This window comes from Lontra canadensis, unplaced genomic scaffold, assembly GCF_010015895.1.
Source record: "Lontra canadensis isolate GAN:19392208 unplaced genomic scaffold, GSC_riverotter_1.0 scaffold81, whole genome shotgun sequence".
Classification (NCBI taxonomy): domain Eukaryota; kingdom Metazoa; phylum Chordata; class Mammalia; order Carnivora; family Mustelidae; genus Lontra; species Lontra canadensis.
The window spans coordinates 5,328,772-5,334,599 of NW_022631075.1; positions in this window are offsets into that span (position 1 = coordinate 5,328,772).

Sequence of the window (5,828 nt, forward strand, 5' to 3'; positions counted from 1 at the left end):
TTTTCCCATCATTTTCTAATAGTTGTAGTGGCCCCAAACTCTGACTTCTTGATCTTCAAGATAGAAAGACTATGGGCTCCTCAGCCCAATTTTAAACCCTCAGAGTGTACTGTTAAATATTTAATAACTGGCTATCAGAAAAAAAACATAAAATTCTCATTTTAGGCTTTTCTGATTTCCATTTTATAAAAACTCTCATCTTAGCTAATTTCAAACTATGAGTTTTGATGAACATTGTTGGGAAGTGATGTCCATAATCTGTTCTCATAATAAGCCAGTATAAATTAGTTATAGTACACCACTGTAAACACCTTATGTGGTAGAGGTTTTAATTTATCTTAAAGATAAAAGCCATAAAAATGAGATACTTGTCTCCACTTAACACTTCCTTCAAGTGTCACTGTTTCTTCAAACTTCAAAATCTGCCTGTTTTGTTACTTTTCAGTACACTAATCTAGTTTTTGTTGATGTGGTTGTCATCATTGTTATTAGTCTTTTCATTCTTTAAAAACTTTGTTAATAATTGGTAGATGTAATTTATGGGAGAGTAGGCTCTAGGAGGAACTCATTTAATCAGGACAGAAATAGAAATCCAATAATATTTGTTGACACATGGATTGTAACATACAGGATCATTGCTATAATTATTGATTTGTAATTCATTGTATGTATTTAACATATGTAATTATATTTTCTTCTTGTCATTATCCCAGAGCTGCCTCCAAAGATCCAGTTCCCAAATAATGCCATCAATATGTGTGCATATATTCTTATAGTCTTATTTTAAACTTTCTATATGGTGTACATCAGAGTGTGGCACATATGGTATACATACTCCTAATTTCACTAAATCTTACCCAATTTTTCTTTAGGATGGCTTGTTTCTTCTTTACACATCTACCATTAAGTATAACAATTCTCCATGTCTTTGACAGTACTTAATTATATCCAACTGATACATATTTTACTGATCATAAATTGGTTTAAATTAATTGCTTTACTTCACATTCCTCTAATTAATAATAAGTGTTGGCGTCTCTGTATGTGCTTGTAATCTATCAGGCTTCTCCTTCTATCAGTTGTCTGTTCTTTACTCCTTTTGTCATTATATTTCCTCTCTTTCTTGTTGATTTCCAAGCATTCTTTGTATATTCTACACAGTAACTCCTTATCCATTTTAGATGTTGCATACATTTTCTTAATACGAGATTCCTGATAGCATTTTTGAACAAAAATTCCTGCTTCCTATGGGTGATTTCAACAATGTTGTATCTTGTGATTTACACTTTTTGAGAATTGCTAAACATTCAGTTTCAAATAAAGGACTAAAAGACTGAGGCCACAGTTTTTTTTTTTCTTTTTGCATTATCATTTGCCATTTTGTATACGTCATAAAAATAAATAAGCAGCTCAAAAATTTCTAGGTCTTATTTTATACATACATAGTGAGAATCCTAGAGGATGGGTTCACTGAAATGTGCTACTAAACACATCTCAAATTTTCATTTTAATTCTAGTTAGATAACATACACTGCTACATTGTTTCAGGTGTACAATATAGTGATTCAACAATTCCACACATCACCCAGTGTTCATCACAAGTACACTCCTTAATCCCCAACGTGTATTTAACCTATGCCCCCATGCATCTCCACTCTGGTAACTATCAGATTGTTTTCTGTAATTAAGAGTCTGTGGCATGATCTAGCTCACTCTTTTTTTTTCCCAGTGCTCCCTTGATTTGTTTCTTGAATTCAACATATGAGTGAAATCATATGGTATTTATCTTTCTCACACAGATTATTTCGCTTAACATTACTGGCTCTAGCTCCATATGTGTCATTGCAAATGGCAAGATTTTATTTAAAAAAAAAGATTTTATTTATTTATTTGACAAAGAGAGAAATCACAAGTAGGCAGAGAGGCAGGCAGAGAGAGAGGGGGAAGCAGGCTCCCTACTGAGGAGAGAGCCCAATGCTGACCACAATGCCAGGACCCTGAGACCATGACCTGAGCTGAGGGCAGAGGCTTGACCCACTGAGCCACCCAGGCACCTGGAAGATTTTAATCTTTATGGCCAAACAATATTCCATTGTGTATCTATATACACCACATCTTCTTTATCCATTCATCAGCTGATGGACACTTGGGCTGTTTCCATAATTTGGCTATTGTAAACAATGCTGCTATAAACATAAGGGTGCATGTATCCCTTTGAATCATTGTTTTTGTATCGTTGGGTAAATACCTAGTAATACAATTGCTGGATCATAGGGTAATTCTATCTTTAACTTTGTTAAAGTTTCCCATACTGTTTCCCACAGTCTCTGCACCAGTTTGCATTCCCACCAACAGTGCACAAGTGTTCCTTTTTCTCCGCATCCTCACCACCACCTGTTGTTCCTTGTGTTGTTGTTTTTAGCCATTCCAACAGGTGTGAGGTGCTTTCCCAGGTGGTTAGTGATGATGAACATCTTCACACGTGACTGTTGGCTATCTGGATGTCCTCTTTAGAGAAGGGTCTGTTCATGTCTTCTGCCCATTTTTTAATTGTATATGTTTTCGAGTGTTGAGTTTTACTAACTCAACTTTAATAACTGCATTTTGGATACTAACCCTTTATCAGATATGCCATTTGCAAGTATCTTCTCCCATTCCATAGGTTGCCTTTTAGATTTGTTGATAGTTTTTTTTTTTTAATTCTACACAAGGTTTCTATTTTGATGTAGTCTCAATAGTTTATTTTTGCCTTTGTTTCCCTTGCTACATGAGACATATCGAGTAAGAAGTTGCTACAGCCTATGTCAAAGAAGTTACTGCCTGTGTCTTCTTCTAGGATTTTGATGGTTTTAGGTCTCACATTAAGGTCTTTAGTCCATTCTGAAGTTATCTTTGTGTATGGTATAAGAAGGTGGCCCATTTTCTTTCTTTCACATGTGGCTGTCCAGTTTTCCTAGCACCGTTTGTTGAAGAGGCTGTCTTTCTCCCATTGAAGAGTCTTTCCTGCTTTATCAAAAACTAACTGACCATATAGTTGTGGGTTTATTTCTGGGCTTCCTAATCTGTTCCATTGGCTTATGTGTCTATTTTTAAAGAAGATTTTATTTATTTATTTATTTGAGAGAGAGGCAGAGACAGAGAGACAGAGAGAGCTTGAACAAAGCTGAGAGGGAGAAGAAGACTCCCCACTGAGTGGGGAGCCCAATGCAGGGCTTGATCCCGGGACACTGGGGTCATGACTTGAGCTGAAGGCAGACACTCAACCAGCTGAGCCACCCAAGTGCCCCTCTATGTGTCTAGTGTTATGGCAGTGCCATACTGTCTGGATCACTAAAGCTTTGTAATATAACTTGAAGTCCAGAATTGGGTTGCCTCTAGCCTTGCTCTTCTTTTTCAAGATTGCTTTGGCTATTTGGGGTCTTCTATGGTTCCATACAAATATTGGAACTGTTTGTTCTAGTTCTGTGAAAAATGTTGTTGGTGTTTTGATAGGGATTGCATTAAATGTGTAAGTAGCTTTGGGTGGTTTAGACATTCTAACAATATTTGTTCTTCTAATCCATGAGCATGGCATGAACGTCTTTCCATTTCTTTGTGTTGTCTTGAATTTCTTTTGTAAATATTTTATAGTTTTCAGATCACAGTTCTTTCACCTCTTTGGTTAAGTTTATTCTTCAGTATCTTATTGTTTTTGGTACAATTGTAAATGGGATCAATTTCTTAATTTCTCTTTCTACTGTTTTATTATTGGTGTATAGAAATGCCACAGATTTCTGTATGTTGATTTTGTATTCTGCAACTTTGCCGAATTCATTTATCAGTTCTAGAAGTTTTTTTTGTGCAAACTCTTTTAGGTTTTCTACATATAGCATCATGTCATCTGCAAATAGAGAAAGTTTGACTTCTTCCTTACCAATCTGGATGCTTTCTATTTCTTTTAGTTGCCTGATTGCTATGACTAGGGCCTCCAGTTCTATGTTGAATAGAAGTGGTGAGTGTGGACATCTTTGTCTTGTTTCTGACTCAGGGAGAAAGCTCTCAGTTTTTCCCCATTGAGGCTGATGTTAGCTGTGGGTTTTTGTTTGTTTGTTTGTTTGTTTTTATAGATGGCCTTTATTACGTTGAGATAAGTTTCCTCTAAACCTGTTTTGTTGAGGGTTTTTATCATGAATGGATGTTGTACTTTGTCAAATGCTTTTTCTACATCTATTAAAATGATCATATGACTCTTATCCTTTCTCTTACGGATGTGATGTATCTTGTCGATGGATTTGTGAATACTGAACCAGCCTTGCAACCCAGGAACGAATCCCACTTGATTGTGCTGAGTGATTTTTAAGAATGTATTATCAGATTCAGTTTGCTAGTATCTTGTTGATGATTTTTGCATATATGATCATCAGGGATATTGGCCTGTAGTTCCCTTTTTCAGTGGTGTCTTTATTTGGTTTTGTTATCACGATAATGCCGGCCTCATAGAATGAATTTGGAAGTTTTCCTTCCTTTTCTATTCTTTTTAGAATAGAAATAGGTATTAACTCTTCTTTAAACGTTTGGAAGAATTTCCCTGTGAAGTTATTTTGTCCTGGACTTCTGTTCATCGGGGAGGTTTTTTGATTACTGGTTCAATTTCTTTGCTGGTTATGGGTCTGGTCAAGTTTTCTCTTTCTTACTATTTTGGTTTCAGTGGTTTATATATTTCTAGGAATTAATCCATTTATTCTAGGTTGTCCAATTTGTTGGCATATAGTTTTTCATAATATTCTCTTAAAATTGTTTGTATTTTTCTGGTATTGGTTGTTATTTCTCCTCTCTCATTCGTGGTTTTATTTACTTGGGTTCTTTTTCTTTTCTTTTTGATAAGTCTGGCTAGAGGTTTATCAATTTCATTAATTTTTTTTTCAAAGAAGTTGCTCCTGGCTTCATTGATCTGTCCTATTGTTTTTAGTTTCTATATCATTTATTTCTGCTCTAATCTTTATTGCTTCCCTCCTTCTGCTGGCTCTAGCTGCCTTTTGTTGTTCTTTTGCTAGCTCCTTTAGGTGTAAGGTTAGGTTGTTATTTGAGATTTTTCTTGCTTCTTGAGGTAGGCCTGTATTGCTACAAACTCTCCTCATAGAACCATTTTTGCTGCATCCCAAAAGTTTTGGACCATTGTGTTTTTATTTATTTATTTTTCGTTTCCACGTACTTTTTGATTTCTTCTCTTATTTCCTGGTTGACCTATTCATGGTTTAGTAGCATATGATTTCACCTGGTCTTTCCAGATTTTTTCTTGTGGTTGACTTCTAGTTTCATAGCATCGTGGTCAGAAAAGATGCATGGTATGGTTTTGATCGTTTTGAATTTGTCAAAGCTTGTTTTGTGGGCTAATGGGTGATCTATTCTGGAGAATGTTCCCTGTGCACTTGAGAAGAATGTGTATTCTGCTGCTTTAGGATAGAATCCTCCAAATATATCTGTTAAATCCATCTAGTTCAATGTGTCACTCAAAGTCATTGTTTCCTTGTTGATTTTCTGTTCAGATGATCTGTCCATTGGTATAAGTGGGGTGTTAAAGTCCTGTACTATTATGGTATTATTATCAGTCAGCTCCTTTATGTTTGTTACTGACTGCTTTATGTATTTGGGTGCTGCTATGTTGCATGAGTAAATATTTAAAATTGTTGTATCTTCTTGCTTTATTATTAGGTAGCATCCTTTGTCACCTCTTGTTACAGTCTTTGTTTTAAAGTCTATTTTGTCCAATATAGGTACTGCTACTCTGGCTTTCTTTTGACATCCATTTGCATGATAGACGTTTCTCCATCCCCTCACTTTCTTTTTTT